The sequence below is a fragment of the Natrix helvetica genome (genome assembly GCF_964273705.1).
Source record: "Natrix helvetica genome assembly, chromosome: 6".
Taxonomy (NCBI): Eukaryota; Metazoa; Chordata; class Lepidosauria; order Squamata; family Natricidae; genus Natrix; species Natrix helvetica.
Genome location: NC_138553.1, coordinates 46,776,147 through 46,794,360, shown reverse-complemented (window position 1 = coordinate 46,794,360; position 18,214 = coordinate 46,776,147). Strand labels below are relative to the sequence as shown.

The 18,214-nt window shown below is 45.6% G+C and overlaps 1 protein-coding gene across 4 annotated transcripts in view; it reads left to right on the top strand.

The window, feature by feature from the left end:
- CNOT2 (CCR4-NOT transcription complex subunit 2) overlaps window positions 1–18,214 on the top strand; it is a 72,500-nt gene that overhangs the window by 17,049 nt on the left and 37,237 nt on the right. For 2 of the 4 annotated variants that reach the window (XM_081958376.1, XM_081958377.1), the window contains exon 2: window positions 12,862–12,929. The exons of the other annotated variants lie outside the window; for them this stretch is intronic. The gene's annotated coding sequence lies outside the window, so the exon portion shown is untranslated. The remainder of the gene's footprint in view (window positions 1–12,861; window positions 12,930–18,214) is intronic. 4 annotated transcript variants of the gene reach the window in all.

Sequence of the window (18,214 nt, the reverse complement as noted above, 5' to 3'; positions counted from 1 at the left end):
CAACTCAAAATATTCATGTTCTTTATGGTTTTTAAAATAAAACAGCAGAATGGAGAAAAGTTGGATTATTGAAAAGTAACGAACTTTCATAATGGTGAATATTGCTTTGAAAACCTAGATCCCAGTTCAAATATAAATGATCCATTTTGGGGCCATGGTGTGTAGAAGATCTGCTACAATAAGAAGTTTGGCTAATAGTTTGAAAATAAAATTGTCTCTTTGGTGGCCTGGATGCCAAACTTTAAAGATTTGTCCAAGCTATTTAAGTTTCAGCTGTTGCAATCTGAGGATGTTGAAAAAATATTTGCTGTAAAGTCAGTTGTTAAGTGAATTAAAGCATACTTAAGTATAATATACATCAGCTAATGTTTCTCATTTATATTTGGGTTGTTGAGGCCATGTAAGTCCTGTGCCAGGGTTTTTATGTAGTGATAATGGCAAAATACTGAAGGCTGAATTTAAATGTTTAAGGGCTTTAGAAAAAAATGGAAAAGTATTATGTTATGTTAATTCTATGTTTAATATATTTTTATTAGATTTACTGTATTTTCTCCATAGTGAGGGGGAGGAGTATCCAGACTGGGTTAACCTGTCCTCTCACTGATTGGACTGAGTCAGATAAGCTCTTTGGGAACGCCCACTGGTCACCGGGTACAACCCAGTTATCGGCTCAGTCCACTCACTGGATGGTTGACCATTCTGGATCTTCAGCAAATTTCTACAATTTAGAGAAAAAAAGACTTGGACCCGCGAATTTTGCCTCCCAGCACCGCGCTTTAGCCTCCTATCTGCAAGACGAACAGCCACAAGCCGTCTGGGGCGGCACGCTGCCCTGGCCACTGAGTGAGACTGGAGTCACTCAGTGAGGACCTTTGCCAGGCAAGCAAGGAAGAGGGCACAAGCCTCCTGGAGGCAAGCCCTGCCGCAGAGGTTTTTCAAGCATAGGAGCGCTCCCCCGCTCCCCCCAGGGTTGAGCGGCGAACCGCGGCTTTTCTAAGCGCCGCGGAGTGCCCGTGCTACGTCCACGTGGCCAGATGATCGCAGGGAAGCCGAAGAGGAAATCCCTGGCCACAGCGGCATCGGAAGGAGGCAGGAGGCAGGAATCCAGTGGCAAGGGCACGCGGCAGCTCTGGAAAGCCCCAGCGGCTAGGTGAGCACTTTTAAAAGTAGCACCCTTGTGGCGCCATTTTGAAGCCGGGAGGACCCACGTGGTCCAAGATGGCGGCGCCCAGCAGCTCCGAGGAAACAGGAAGCCAGGCAGCTGCTAATCCAGCCAGCATCCCCACCGGAGGGGCAGAAGACCAGGCAACCAGGTCAGTAACTTTCCCAGAGACTGCCCATAGAAGGGGGAGAGGAAAGGCTAAGTCTAAACAGAAGCATCTCTTCCCCAGGGTAGATTCAAGGGAAGGGGGGGCAGAAACCTCCCAAGCCTGCCTCCAAGTACGAGAGGCGAAGGCATCAGATCTTGGAAAGGCTCTGCAAGAAGGCAAGTGCCACAAGAGCACTCCAGGCATGGGCGTAGAGGGGCAAGCTCCAGGGACTCCCTCCCCCATGGGAGCCACAGAGGAGAACTCAGCAATGCAGGCTAGGATCCCTATAGACACCTCTGCCTTTGGGGCCCTGCTCAGGGGGGGCAATCCCCCTCCCTTTCTGCAGTGGGAGCAGCCCTGCCCACAGGATCTCCAGGCCTGCGCATCCTCCAGCACAGGGAGGCATGGGACAGTCCACTCCCATAGGGGCACCCAATTTCCAGGAGATGATGATGAGGGCCTTTCAGCAATGCATGGCAGCGGCCTTCCAACAGCCTCAGCTACAGGGGCCTCCTCCTTCCCCTCCCAGGGCTTCTGACTACCTGGATGTCCAGGAGGAAAACTTTCCCAGCTCCTCAGCCTCATCCCAGGAGGACAGCGACCTGGAAAGTGAGGAGGGAGAGATCAGGGAGAGCAAGCTTTCGGATGATGAAGGCATGCCACCTCCCAAGCCTACATTCACCGGATTGTTCCAACCTTTGCTGTTCAAATCTCTGCTTTTTAAGGCCAAGACAGCAGCCAAGCTGGGCAGCAAAGCTGCAGAGGCTCCACCTCCATGCCAGGGCTTCTCAGAGGAGAACATTTTTGATGAGCAGACCATTGAGGCGGACATGATACCTACGCCCAAGGCCTTCCTTGACCTGGTCAAACGCCAGTGGGCATCCCCCACTGCGCGTCCTTCGCCTTTATCCACAGACAGGGTCTTCTCTAACATGGACCAGGAGATGGCGAAGAGGTTGGCACAACCCTCCATCGATGCCCCGGTCGTGGCTCTGCACACAACTACCAACCTGCCAGGGGAACCAGAAGATGCCTTAAAGTTGGAGGACAAGAAGGCGGACCTCACCTTGCAGAGGGGTCATCAGGCGGCCGCCTGGGCAGTGAAAGCAGCCACCACAGCCTCCTTCATCAACTGTTCTTCCTTGCTGTGGCTGCAAGAACTGCAGCAACGCATCCCCATAGCAGATGTCCGAGCAGGACATCAACAAGCTGGTGGCGGCCATCCTGTTTTCGTTGGATGCCACCCTAGCTGCAGCCATGTTTGCCTCCAGCGCAATCGCTTCTTCGGTGGCTTTCCACAGACTGCTGTGGCTACGACACTGGCAGGCAGACGTCCGTCACAAGTGGCAATTGGCATCAGCTCCCTTCAAAGGAGACGCCCTCTTCGGACCAGCACTGGAGCCGTTCCTAATCGAGAATAAGGACAAGAGGAAGGTCCTTCCCACCGCCCCGAAGAAGGGCAGCTTCAGAATGGCGCCGTACCCCAGACACTCCTACTCCCAAGGTCAAGACTCTGGCTCCTTCTTTCGGGGTCAGGACTCCTTTAGGGGATCAGAGGCGGGGATCAGGGAACAGGCAGTACCAGGGGGGATTTTCTGCCACGCAGAGATACCCAGACAGGCAACAGAAAGGCAGGCAGCAAAAGCGGCCCTTTTGAGGGGCGGAAGAGGCGGAGGGGGGTGCTCCTTCCACAAAAACTAAGTCTAGGTCCAGCTCTCCTCCCATCGGGGGGCGCTTGGCGACTGCTGGGACCTCTCATCCTCCGATAAGTGGGTGCAGGATACCATCAGGCATGGCCTTTCGTTAGAGTTTCTGTCCAACCCCCCGAGTTTCTTCCGGATATGTCCGGTCTCTAACAACCCGACCCAGAAGCTGCTGATGCAGGAGGCCATCCAGCACCTGTTGTAGATTAGGGCCATTCAGCCCGTGCCTCCAGAGCAGCAGGGTCAGGGATACTACTCCATCCTTTTTGTCATCCCCAGGGTCAGGGATACTACTCCATCCTTTTTGTCATCCCCAAGGATTGGAGGGCAATCCTGGATCTGAAGCACCTGAACCGCTATATTCGATATAGGAGGTTCAAGATGCACTCTCTGCACTCCATATTGGAAGGGATTAGGCAGGGGGACCTTCTAACATCCATAGACCTCACGGAGGCCTACCTGCACATTCCCATTGCCAGGGAGCACCGTAGATACCTCAGGTTCTGCTACTTGGGGCACCACTTTCAGTACCGGGCCCTGCCCTTTGGGCTGTCTTCGGTCCCTAGGGTATTCACTAAGGTCATGGCGGCTCTGGCAGCACGCCTAAGACAGGTACCGGTATGCATTCAATGTTACCTAGATGACCTGTTACTACAGTCATCTTCCTTTGAGGGTGCCCTAAGGGACTTAGATATCACCATGACAGTCCTGAGAGACCACGGGTTTTCGGTGAACATGGCCAAGAGCCACCTCCATCCCTCTACTAGCCTGATCCATCTAGGGGCCCTAATAGATACCCAGATGGGCACGGTATATCTGTCGCCAGAAAGACAGATAGCCCTCAGGCAGCTAGCCACCTTGGTAGCCAGGGAGCGCAGGGTGTCCTTAGCCATCCTTTCCAAACTGCTGGGTACCATGGTCTCAGCCATCGGCATCGTCCCATGGGCTCGCCTCCACACCAGAGTCCTCCAATGGTTCCTTTTGCCTTTCCAGCGGAGGCGCATGAGCTGCTTTCAATCCAAGGTACTTCTTCCAGCAGAAGTCACCCGATCCCTGTCTTGGTGGAAGTCCCCGGCGATCACAAAGGGCGAGACCTTTTGGACACCAGACCGCATAACGGTAACTACAGACACCAGCCTGAGCAGGTGGGGCGCACAACTGCAGGCTCAGATGGCGCTAGGACAATGGTCTCAGGCGGAGGGGACTCACAGCATCAACTGGCTGGAGCTCAGGGCGGTCCGCCTGGCCCTCTTACACTTCCATCGCTCAGTCAGGGGCCGTCGCATACTAGTCCTCACAGACAATATCACCACCAAGGCCCACATAAACGACGGGGGGGGACCAGATCGAGGGCTCTCATGCAGGAAGCCAGGTGGCTGGGGCTGTGGGCCGAAAGGAACTTCCAGTTTCTAAGGGCAGAGCACATAGCGGGGGTGGACAACAGCAGAGCCGACTGGCTCAGCCGGGCCGAAGTGGACAATGCGGAGTGGAGGCTGTAGCCGGCGATCTTCGAAGAGGTGGTGGAGCGCTTCGGATGCCCGGAGGTTGACCTCTTTGCCACTCCCCTCAATGCCCAGCTCCCGAGGTTCTTCTCCAGGTACCGGACACGGGCGGAAGGGGCGGACGCTCTCCGGTGCCCTGGTCCAGGGGTCTACTGTATGCCTTCCCGCCTTTACCGCTGATCCCCAAGGTTATACGGAAGGTCCTGCAGGAGAGGGTGGAAGTGGTTCTGTTGGCCCCTCACTGGCCCCACAGGCCGTGGTTTGCAAATCTCCAGTCTCTGTCAGTGGAGAGGCCCTGGAGAATTCCCCAGGAGAAGATATCCCTCAGCCAAGGGTCTCTGGAGCATCTAGACCCTCAATGGCTCCAGCTGACCGCCTGGCGCTTGAGCGGAGCATCCTGAGGAAAGACCTCTTCTCCCCCAGAGTGATACAAACCATCCAGGCCGCCCGCAGACCCTCCACGGAGCGCATCTACGGCGCCACATGGCGTGCGTTCTCCTCATGGTGCAGCTCCCGGGGGCATGATCCCATTCAGACCATGGTGCCACAGGTCTTGGAATTTCTCCAGGCAGGCCTGGACAGGGGGTTGGCTCCCAACACGATCAGGAGGCAGGTTTCAGCCATTTCATCAATTCTCCTGTGTGGCAGGAACCAGAGCTTGACTCACCACCCCATGGTCAAGCAATTCCTTAAGGGGGCTTCCAATCTCAAACCGCCCACAGTACACAGGTACCCGTCCTGGGATTTACACAGGGTACTGGATGCTCTGACAGGCGCTACGTTTGAGCCTTTAAGTACTGTTTCCCTTAAGTTCCTGACCCTTAAGGTGGCCTTCCTGGTGGCTATCACCTCCGCCAGAAGGATATCCGAACTGCAAGCGCTGTCCACCAGGGAGGATCTCTGCGTGTTCCACCAGGACGGAGTAGTGTTGCGGTTGGATCCGTCCTTCATCCCCAAGGTGTGCACCTGCTTCCATCGAGCACAGGAACTGAACTTGCCCAACTTCTGTCCAGACCCTTCTCACCCGTTGGAGAAGAAGTGGCACACTCTGGACGTAAAGAGGGCTCTGAGGATCTACCTCAGGAGAATCAGGCCAAGCAGGAAATCCGAAGCCCTGTTCGTTTCTTTCCAGCCGGGGACTCTGGGGAAAAAGGCAACCTCCACAACCATAGGCAGATGGTTGCGATCCTGTATTGCCACAGCCTATCAGTCACAGTGCCTGTCCACGCCAGGCCGCATCATCGCTCATTCCACACGGAGCGCAGCCACTTCTACGGCCTGGGCCACGCAGGATTCTTTGGCTGAAATCTGCAGGGCAGCCACGTGGGCTTCCCCTTCGCCTTTCGTAAGGAACTATAAACTGGATTCCTTTGCTTCGGCAGAGGCCTCTTTTGGCCGCAGGGTGTTGCAAGCGGTTCATAGGGCGGGGGCCACGCCTCACCAGGCATGAGTTGGGGTGGCCATGGGCCTCAGGGGTCTCCCTCCCTAGGGACGTGTAGGCTTTGGTACGTCCCAGTCTGGATACTCCTCCCCCTCACTATGGAGAGAGGGCATTGGTACTTACCTGATACACCTCTTCTCATAGTGGGGGAGGAGTATCCAGCCCCTCCCTGACAATGTTAGGTTGATAAACTGTTATGTTGACGATTTTTCAGTTATGTTGCTGTTTGATACAATAAAAATTTAATATATGTTTTAAGAAGTCTGGAGTGAATGGTTCAACGAGTCAGATAGAGTTCTTCGCCGATAACTGGGTTGTACCCGGTGACCAGTGGGCGTTCCCAAAGAGCTTATCTGACTCAGTCCAATCAGTGAGAGGGCAGGTTAACCCAGTCTGGATACTCCTCCCCCACTATGAGAAAAGACTTATCAGGTAAGTACCAACACCCTTTTTGGACTATAAAATGCACCAGACTAAAAAGACGCACCTAAATTTACAGGAGGAAAACAAGAAAAAAAATAGTTTCTGGCCTCTGCACCTCACGTTTTTGCTCTCCCCAGCCCACAGAAGTACTCTGCAGTGCTCCCCACATCCTGTTTTTGGGCTCCCAAACCTCGATGCGTCACATTTTTGCCCTGCCTGGCCCCCAGAAACCCTCTGCAGTGCTCCACATGGGCAGTTTTTGGCCTGCAAAGTGCTTCTGGGGGCCGGGGAGGACGAAAACGTGATGTGCAGAGGGATTGGGAGCCCAAAAACGGGCCCGTTTTGGCAAAACGGGAATGTGCGGAGCACTGCAGAGTGCTTCTGGGGGCCTGGGAGGGCAAAAACACCACTCACAGAGGGCTTGGGAGCTCAAAAAGACCAATTTTTGGCGTAAATTGGATGTGCGGGGCACTGCAGAGTCTTTCTGGAGGCCAGGGAGGGCAAAACCGCACGGAGGGTTCAGAAGGCCCAAAATGCCTGTATTTGATCTATAAGATGCACCTAAATTTTCACTTTTAGCCCACCCACCCCGAAATTTTTCTTACACTCCGAAAAATGCAATATATGCCACCTTTTGTGCAGCAGTTTATTTATCACTACAAAAGCAATTCTATCATGTAGTCACTGCCCGAGGGTCACACAATGAACTTCCAAGACTGAGGCTGGATTGTAACCTGGGGCTTCCTGCTCTGGTTCAGAATCTTAATGGTTATAGATAGACAGAAGTTAACCCATGCTTGGATTCTCCCGCAGTGCATAGAGAAAGAAAGTATTTCTAGCTCAGTCCTTTTTACTAGGTTTTAGCCAGAATATATTTTTTCAACATCCAAGTTCTCATAGTCCCTAAACAACAGATTAGGGCTTCTGTTGCATCACTGTTTGGTTTAAATTGAAAATATATAATTGAGTATCTTTTACCTCATGCTGATGGACCTCTCCAAGCAGCTTCATGTATTTGTACAGCAGAAAAAGTGCCAATCCTTGTAGAATATTAAAATGCCAATTCTTGTAGAATATTAAAATTCCTGTGAACCCAGCATATCTTTTCCCAAATGAAAATGAATCCTCAGATAGGAAGAATACAACTCTTAAGATAATGCCCACCCCTCCAAGTCCAGAAGGTTACCATTGTTGAGGATGTTGTATCAAGCTGAAGGCTTTGTAGTAGTTGTGGAAGTAATTTGTCTCCTTTCTGCTGTAAAACGTTTTGAAGGCCAGTCATATTATTTATATATGACAAATGTAGCTTTGTAATCATAGCATCTTTTAGAGATAGTTGTAAATATGCTATATTCAGTAATTAAGGAATCCATTGTTTTGTTAGTTTGAAGTCATGATAAATTGCTAAGATTTCCATTATATAGATTTGCACAAACTAGTAAATTTTGAAGGCTAAAGAACAGACTGTGGACTTTCGTAACACAGATACATTAAAATTGCATTTTAACCTCCTCCAAACTGTACATATTTAACTTTTTATTGTATTTTGTGATATTCTCTATGGACTGTACACCGCCCCGAGTCCCTTCTGGGAGAGGGGGCGGTCTAGAAGCACCAAATATAAATAAATAAATAAATAAGATACATGTAGCATCTGTTCTATGAATCCTCTTATATAGCTCTTCATTTTTTCTCTTCTATTATTTTTGATATATTCAGATAATAGAATCACAGTCAACCTTGTACTTCAGAAGCAAGCTGAGTCTGTCTCGCATCAAAAATCCTGGTTGTTTGAATATTTCAAAAATTCCTCCAAATATTTTTTGCTGATGCTCATATTTGGTTCTGCAGTAGTTAGTATTTTGTTTAGCATTTTTTTCAATTAAGGAATAGGCAGATTTAGAAACACATCTTAAATTCTAAAACATAAGGATTAACAGAAGGAAAATATTACAAAAGATACAACATTTTCATAATATGTTCTCATTGAATAATTTTTCAGTGCCTGAGTTTTTATTTGTGTTATTGAATATGACTGTGTTATGAATGAAGAACATAAGAATAGTTGCATTAGATGCAGCCAAGACCTATTTTAAGTCCAGCACTCTGTTTCACAGTGGCCAGTCATGTGCTTCTTGTATGCTCAAAAGGAAGAGATGGAGACATACTTTCCCCATTACTGTTCCATTGCAATTAATACTTAGAAGTGTAAGATAAGATTGAGGCTGAGTTCTGTAAATCTTTATGGTCTTAACCAGTTCTCTTTTTAAAACCAATGATTTTCACTACACTTTGCGATAATGTTTGCAGCAGATTAGTATATACACTGTGTAAATACATGCTTTCCTTTTCTTTTCTAAGTCTCCTTACAATCAGTTTTGTTGGGTAGCCCTATTCCTAGTCTTTTGAAAAAAAAACAAAAAAAAAACAGTTTACATTCTCTACCCCATAAATGATTTTATACTTCTCTATTATGTCTCCATTTGGTTACACCCCCCTCCCCAAAGGCATGGTCTCAACATCCTAAATTTGTTTTCCAGAAAGAAGTATTTGAAGCCCTAATTGTTTTGATTGGCTACTTGCCTTTTTTTCCAGATCTGTTACATCTTTTGCCAAATGTGACCTGAAGAATTAACACAGGACAAACCAATTAAATGTCAAGTCTAAAATCTTTTAAAATAACATACCTTGTTTATGTTGCATGACCTTGTTCAGATCCTATAGCAACTAGAGATAACTCAGAATACTTTCCTCCTAAATACTTCTTATTACATTGACTTAAATATAATACCATCATGTTTTGATGTCCTAATGTTCTCTTACCGTACTATAACTATGTTACATAGTACTATTCTGTATGTCACAATATTTAACAGCAGTATGATTTTCTCTGGAGCTAAGATGACTACAGAAATGAAAACAATCAATAAATTGCTCCATTTTAAGCTTGCTTGTTGACCTCATGCTCATGATCAGTCCCTAAAATTAATAATTCCAAAAACTGATTGGAGATTCTTTTAAAAATCTTCCTCAAGAATCAGTTATTGTATGTTATTAAATGCATTGGAACAAGATAATTTATTCTAGATTATTTTACAATTGAAGGAAAATGAAGCAACTTCTTGAATCTTAATTTTATTATATGGTATCTATGAGTTTATATGCATCATCATTATGATCATTTATTACATTTTTATCTTATCTCTTTTATATATAAATTTTGTGAACATACCCAATACTCTTGTATCCTGTTCCCTTACAACAGCTCTGTGGGGTAGGTTGGGCTAAAAGAGAATGACTGGCTAAATCATCTACTTCTGTGATGGCGAACCTATGGCGCACATGCCGGAAGTGGTATCTCTCCGGGCACATGCTGGAAACCGAAAGAGCAGCTGCTGGTGTGTATGCATGCACTGGATGGCTTCTCTTCTGGTATGCAGCACGTGCATGCGCATTTGCACACAAAAACCAGCTGGCCAGTATGCACCAGTGTGCATCAGAAACCAGAAGACCAGGTGGTGCAAACAGAAGAGCAGCCACCCGGTGCATACATGTACACTGAGTGGCTGCTCTTCTGGTTTCTGGTGTGCATGTGCACATGCGCTCCCGTTTCATGCCCAAAAGGTTCACCATCAGTGACTAGCTGGTTTTCATGCCTAAGGCAGGTCTAGACCATTGCACCAACGAGCTCTATGCATTGCTACTTTATTCAATTTAAAAGTCTAGATATTCTCAGTCATCCAGGTCATGGTTGTCCCAAAGGTGTTTTTTTCAGGAGGCAACTGGTCATTTGCATCCTTTTAGAGCAGGGGTGTCAAACTCAAGGCCTGTGGGGCCACCCTGAAATAGCAAAGGACCGGCTGATGGTGCCTCTGCCATACGGCTCTCTCAAGCTTCGTTTTCGTTGGCAGAAGGTTGCAGGAGGCCATCGCAGCCTAAACGGAGCTTGCTTGGAGGTTTATCTATGTCTTCAGGGTCACCTGAGTAGTGTTCCTGGTTCCTGTAATCTGCAATGTTTTCTCTGGAAATCCATTCCTACTCCCACACCATTCCAAAGATGTTCATCCCAAATTGTACAGCTAAAAGTCTGTAGAGCAGGGGTGTCAAACTTAAGGCCCAGGAGCCAGATCCTGCAGGGTGCTTAGATCTGGCCTGCGAGGCCACCCTGGATACAGTGAAAGATCGGTCTCAAATGCCTCTTCCAGTGAAAACAGAGCTGGGGAGGGCCATGTGCGGCCCTCCCGTGCTCCATTTTCACTGGCAGAGGGTTTCTGGAGGCCATCCCAGCCAAAAGCCGAGCTCGGTAGCCCGTTTTCGCTGGCAGAGCATTTGGGCCACTACAGGTGCCCCTGATATGAGTGACATCAAGCTGGCCATGCTCCCCTGAAATCAAACACAACCCTGATGCAGCCCTCAATGAAATCGAGTTTGACACCCCTGCTGTAGAGATTCTCAAGTCATCCAGGTTCATTTATTCAATTTACTTAATTATGTAGATTATATTTAGTGTATAGGTATTAAACATTCAGAATTGATCTGTTTAAGGAAGAATAAATTCTTATTCCTAAATTTAACTTGTTTCCGTTCAATGGTATCAAAGGGAAAGTGTAGGTATAGTGTGTGAATATTATTTTCATTTTTAAATACTTGAAATACTTGACTTCTACCCACCTCCATTTTGTTTGGAAGTTTCAAACATAAAATTATCTATTATTCTTATAGCTGCGTGGTATAGCTCATTTTTATTAGCTTTATATTCCTGAACTTTAGCCCAACCTTTGGCAGTTGGCAAAACTTTTGGTCAGAAAATGACATCAACATAATTTCCAGTTCTATAATCCCATTTCCCTAAAATAAAAATAGAATCCTCATTAGTTTTCTCTTTAATCTGAACCATTATGGAGAGTCCTACACTTCTATCATGTTTGTTATTTAGCTGTTTCAATTGTAAGCTATTTCAGTTGTTAGTTTCTGGCATTTGTAACTGTTCTTCTCATTTAACTATTTAACTAATTTCAGAATTCTCAAATTTACATTGTTATATGAGCCATCCCTATAATTTAGCTTTCTTGATTCAAGCTGCTGTAGCAATATGTTAATTAAGAGAGAATTCAACTCTACAAAAAGTTTCATTTTTTTCCATTTTAGAATGTCCTTTCATTTGTTTCCACATGTATTTTACTTCTGCTCTCTGAATGATAGTGGGAGTTTGTGGAATAAATCCACAAATTACAATTCCTCATTAAGAGAAAAAGATAAGGAACAAGAAATGAAACTTCTTTGTATCTGTTATGTATGTATCTTGGAAAATTGTCAGTTAGCCATGTTTGTCTGTTGCAGCAATATGGTACTGCTGCCATAATAAATAATTTTCATAGTCTGTTTTTATTGAAGAAAAAAAGTTCAGAATTGGAAAATAAACAGTATTAGTAATAGTGATAGTGATAGTGATGTATAACTCACAACGTACTCTGCTTTGGGAAATGATGAGTTAAGAAATGAACTATTAAGCTAGGAAGGTGTTTGAAAAAGCAAAAGCTGCATTTTAAGATTTATAATGAGCGTAGTACAGTCTTTAACATTGTTCATAAATGGAGAGTTAAAAAGAAAAAAATCGAGAAAGTAAATTATCCTGTACAGGTAATCCATTTCATTTAGTGACCATTCAAAGTTGCAACAGCACTGAACAAAGTGACATGACCATTTTTCACATTTTATGACCATCCCCATGGTCATGTGATTTTTCACATGCATTTAACCACCCCCATGATTATGTGATCAAAATTCAGACACTTGGCAACTGAGTCATATTTGTGACAGTTGCAGTGGCCCAGGATCATGTGATCACCTTTTGTGACCTTCTGACTAGCAAAATCAGTAGAGAAGCCAGCTTCACTTAAAAAATTTGTTACTATCGTAACAAAGGCAGTGATTCACTTCTCAACTATGGCAAGAAAGATTGTAAAATGTGGCAAAATTCACTTATAAAACGTCTTGCTTAGCAACAGAAATTTTTGGCTCAATTGAGATCATTCATGAAGATCTACCTGCATTAAATAATATTTTTGCACTTTACTGTATGTATTTATAAATTAATTATGATTGATCAAATCAACAGCAATATGTATTATATAGTTATTCCTCAGTGACTAAGATTGGAAAAGGTTTTTTTAAACAGTGACAGTAAGTGCATACTAAATAACAGATTTAGAAGTCTGAGAGTTCTTTAAGCTAGATTTTAAGAAAAAGAAAAGTACAATTAACCTTTCATGATTAAATTTGGAACAGATTAATAAAGACAAATTCATAGATAGCATATGTTTTGAAATTGTTGTAGTGTTTTGGGTTGTACTTAAAGAAATAAATTTAGCTTTTTTTTGATGTTTGATGTTTGACTCTTTTAATAAAACAAAACTTACTGTATTTGATAATGTTGTGAATTCACACAACTTTTCTAATAACCCAATCTACTTCATTTACAGGAAGTATCCATCAAAGCTTGCTTGCTTCAACAGACAAAAAAATTAATGGGCAAAATTACGGTTTTTAGGTAGGTAGATATTTTCCTAGTGTGTGTTAGGTGATTCTTTTAGGAAGATTTTTAAGTGGTTGATAAAGTATTTCTTTGCTAAACATTTGAAGAAGTTTAGGAATAATAAGATAAATTTGTTGTATATTTATTTGTTTGTTAAATATATGTATGGTTGAAAAAATGAGGTCCACATAGGACTGTACCTCCTGGAATAGATTTAATGTTAAGGCTATGGTACTAAAAATTAACTCTCTTTAAACTGAATTGGCAATTTTTTATTTGCTGCTGTTTGCATTCTCGGTAAATCATACATGGCAATTAATTGTAATATTTATAATAATTTTAACTCTTACATAATTATTTGAATAGCATATTGAAAAATGTAACCTTTTCCAAATGCCAATTTCTCCCCCCCTCCCTAACTACCTACTGTATTTCTCTCTCTCTCTTTCTATTTCTCTCTCTCTATCCTTCTACCTACCTACCTACACATCTCTCTCCCCCCCTACCTACCTACTGTATTTCTCTATCTCTCTCTATCCCTTTATCTCCCTCTCTCCCTAACTACTCTCTCTCTCTCTCTCTCTCTCTCCCTACCTACTTGATACTCCCTACTGTATTTCTCTGTTTTTCTTCCCTCTATCTACCTACCTACTTTTTTTTAAAAAAAAAGCCTCTTCAAAAACTTGGTGCGTCTTATACTCCGGTGCGTTTTATACTCCGAAAAATACGGTACTTTATGTAGTACCTTGAAATAAGCATTGGCTTGGTTGGCAAGTCCAACACTAGAGAAGTTACTTCCAAAGTGGTTACTTGTTTTTACTGGACCTTTAATTATTACCTGAATGGCTTAGCTAATATGGAGAAAAAAGATCTTGCATCTGGTCTCTCTATTGAATGTGTCATTTTCTCAGGCTGTCTTATGGTCTGCTTGCTATTTGATAAATCTATCTTTGCAACTGTAGATTACCAGGTATACCTGGTAATTTACCAATACTTGAGCTGAATATTCTTCTAGCCAATAGCCACCTGATGTTTAATGCAGTAGCATTATAGGTCTGAAAGCTGGGGAAGGGAATTATGATCATCATGTTGGCTCTTTCCACCAGTCTAGGTCTCTAATCTGGACAAATATCAATCTAGAATATATGTAATTTGGTTGTATGCATTTACACATTATTTGGGCAATGCTAACTTAAGAGCAATGCCTAGCAATTACAGAAATTTCCACTATAGCAAAGATTATAATGAAAACAAAATAAAAATTGAAATAATTAAATAAAACTAGTATTGTATTACTATTGTTGCATGGTTGTGACAGTCTTTCTCCACCAGCACATGGGCAGTTTCAGTCTAGATTAATTAGTTTTCAAATAGTTTTCAATGCAGATCAATGTATATGGCTTATCGCAGTGATGGCGAACCTTTTTTGGCTCGCGTGCCACAAGTGGGGGGAGCGCAGGGGGGTCATGTGCAGGCGTGCTGCACCCATAATGCAATGCATGGTCCCCAGTGTGCATGTGCGCACTACAGGTGCTTCCTCTCCTATTTTTACATGCTTTTTTCACCCTCCCCAGGCTCCAGAGGCTTTATAGGAGCCTGGGGAGGGCAAAAACAGCCTCCCCCGCCCCCCGGACGCCCTCTGGAGGCGTCAGGGACCGTCCGGAGGCTTCCCTGAAGCCTTCGGAATGCTTAAAACGACTCTCCGAGCAAACGGAAGTTACTTCCGGTTTGCTCGGAGGGTCGTTTTAAGCATTCCGAAGGCTTCAGGGAAGCCTCCGGACGGTCCCTGAAGCCTTTGGAGCGCTCAAAATGATCCTCAGAGCAAACCGGAAGTCACTTCCGGTTTGCTCGGAGGGTCGTTTTAAGCGTTCCAAAGGCTTCAGGGACCGTCCGGAGCCTTCCCTGACGCCTTCGGAGCACTCAAATCGACTCTCCGAGCAAACTGGAAGTCACTTCCGGTTTGCTCGGAGGTTCGTTTTGAGCGCCCCGAAGGCTTCAGGGACTGTCTGAAGGCTTCCCTGATGCCTCCGGAGGGCTTCCGAGGGAGCGGGGGAGGCTGTCTTCGCCCTCCCCGGGCTCCTATAAAGCCTCTGGAGCCTGGGGAGGGCGAAAAATGGCTTTAAAAAAGGATGAACTCAGCTGGCCAGCGCACGCATACATGCTGGCCAGCTAACAGGGCAGCGCCTCGCGTGCCCTGACAAATGGCTCTGCGTGCCACCTGTGGCACGTGTGCCATAGGTTCGCCATCACTGGCATATCGCCTAATTCATCCTCATAGTGCTGAGGATGTGAGTCACAATTGCCACAAAATGCAAATATTTATTGGACTACAAAATTATTAATTGATACAATCTCACATTGAGATTGATATAGGATTTTGGGGTCAATATTTTTGAGCTTTTCTGGTTAATATTTGGGGACTGTAATTGAAATGTTGATAACATGACATGGGCATTCTCACAATGCTGTGATGCAATGAAAGTCACATGATGTCCTTTTACCAGAAAATTATAATATGCCCCATCATTTCCTTGATTCTTGTTGGATGCTTTTTAAATTCATTTTGGGGAGCAGCAGGAGATTAGTGTTCAAGTATAGTATTGGACCACAGGCCTGTCATTGCTGAATTTTTAAAGATGCCTCAAGTGTATTTGGGAATCCAGGCCTATTCTTGAAAATAAAATAAAAAAGTATTCTTTGTGTTTGTGCTTTGCAGCACAGTCATTTCCTATTTACTTGTAAAACAAAAGAATATAAGTCAAATCAAGTAATTGCAGAGATGGAGATGTCTTTGGCATGGTAGCATCTTGTAGGTTTCAGGTTACAGCTGACAGGTTCATTTGCCTCTCTCTCTTCCCATAGTTTCTAAGGAATCAGTACCAATTCCAGGATGGTTACCGTGTTTTCCCGAAAATAAGACAGGGTCTTATTTTCTTTTGACCCCCAAAATATTGATTGGGTCTTATTATTGGTGGGGCTTATTGTTTTGGGGTTGCCGGGTAGCTGCTCTCTTGCGAGTGGGCGCCCGAAGAGCCAGGCACAGTCTCAGGGGCAAAAGGCTGTGTTGCGCTGTCTCGGCAATACAACATACCAGCCATGAGGTGACCACGCTCACAAGCAGCCACCCGGCAACCCTCCTTTCCAGCCAGGCAGAGCGCCACTCACGGACCCAGTGATATCTCAAAGGTGCTAAGCCATGTGGTGCTCTGCCCTCCCCCCAGCTCCCGTGGCTTGATGCATTCGGGATACCCTTAGGTCAGTGCATGGCGCTCTGCCTGACTGGAAAGGGAGGTTGCATGAGCGCCTGTTCTGTCCTCAGCTGGTGTGCCTCCCAACCTCACCATGCCCTTGCCCAGCTCCCCCTGCAGGGTCAATGTGCCGCCGCTGTGGCGGCGCTCCGAGCATAACCTATTCTCCGGCTTCCAAACTCTGGAGATCCACAGCCAAGTCTTTCGGCAGCGGCCACTCTGGGAGTAGGCTCTATGGTTGTGGGCTGGCTGAGGCAGAGCATACTCCCAGAGCAAACAACCATCGAGCATATTCCCAGAGTGGCAACTTGCGGAAGACTCAGCATCCTACCTTCGTGCTTTGGAAGCCGCAGAAAAAGCCATGCGGCAGCAGCAGAGATGCCCTGGCACTGCAGAGAGAGTTAGGCAAGGGCATCGTGAGGCTGGGAGGTGCGTGAGCAGGGAGAGGAAAAGCCGCTCGCGCAACCCCCCTCTCCAGCCATGCAGAGCCCCATTCATTAACCTAGGGGCATTCCGAAGGCGCCAAGCCACGGGAGCCAGAGGGCAGCAAACAGGCGCTCATGCGGCTTGGCAATACCCTTAGGTTTGAATGGCGCTGAGCCCAGTGGAAAGGGGGGTTGCCGGGTGGCTGCTCGTGAGCATGGTCACCTCATGGCTGCTGTGTAGTGCTGCTGCGACAGCGCAACACAGCCGTTCGACCCTGAGGCTGTGCCTGGCTCTTTGGGACCCCGCTCGCAAGAGAGCAACCACCTGGCAACCCCCCTCTCCAGTTGGGCACAGGACCGCTCATCGACCTAGCAGTATCCCGAAGGCGCCAAGCAACACAAGCCTTTGCCCCCCCCCCCATTCCTGCGGCTTGGCACCTTCAGGATACCGCTAGGTCAGTGAGTGGCGCTCTGCCTGGCTGGAGGGGGGTTGTCCAGAGGGCTTATTTTTGGAGGAGGGCTTACACTTTTGCCCACCCGAAAAATGTGGCATGGTCTTATTATCAGGACATGTTGTATTTTTGGGGAAACACGGTATTATCTAGTATAGTTCAGGATTTCGTTGCCATCATGACTAGTACTTTTTCATTGAACTGGTAGGTATTGGTGTATTGATATGTCTTTAATAGGGTTGGATAATTTCTACTGATACTTAGGTTTTCAGGGGCTTTTCCTGTTTACAAAGGTTGATAATCAATTTATATCTAATCTGGAAGTAAAAAGATTGCTGAAGAATATAAATCAGCTTTGCTCACCAATGCAATTAATAGATTTGTTGAAATCTTATTTTTTCTTTAGAATGAGTGAGTTTTTCCATTGAAGAGAGTGTATATAAATGAACTTTGGATATTGAAGGAAATGGAAATATACTTAGAATTGTGGTTTAAAAACATCATAAATCCAAGTGAGCAAGAATTATAATTATCTATTGAGGTTATATTGTTTCAGTAACTGAAGTGAAAAAATGTTCTCATGAAACTCAGAAGACTAGCAAAGATCAAAGCACTTTGGTTTCCATATTTGATCAAGGAAAATACTGCTTCCTTTTTTCCTTGGCAGGACAGTATTTAAAGCATGGATTCAGTGGTGTCAGTATTTTTCAAAGCACTTGTACTGCTATTTACATGTAAAAGTAATTGGGATGCCTAGGTGAGTTTCATACTGTTGATAGCTCACATTATAAGCTGAGAAGCAATGGATGGAAACTAATCAGGAGAGAAGCAACCTAGTACTAAGGAGAAATTTTCTGATAGTTAGAACAATTAATCAGTGGAACATCTTATCTCCCAAAGTTGTGAATGCCCCAACATTGGAACTTTTAAAGAAGAGATTGGACAAACATTTGTCTGAAATGGTATAGGGCCGTGATGGCAAACATATGGCATGTGTGTCGGACGTAGCACGCAGAACCATCACCCGGTGCTCTTCTGGGTTCTGGTGCGCCAGCCAGCTGGTCTTCATGCACATGGGAGTGGCAGAAACCAAAAGACCAGCTGCCTGGTGTGCATGCACGAAGCGGGAAGTTATCTTCTGGTTTCCGGCATGCGCGTTGGCTACCTGCTCTTCT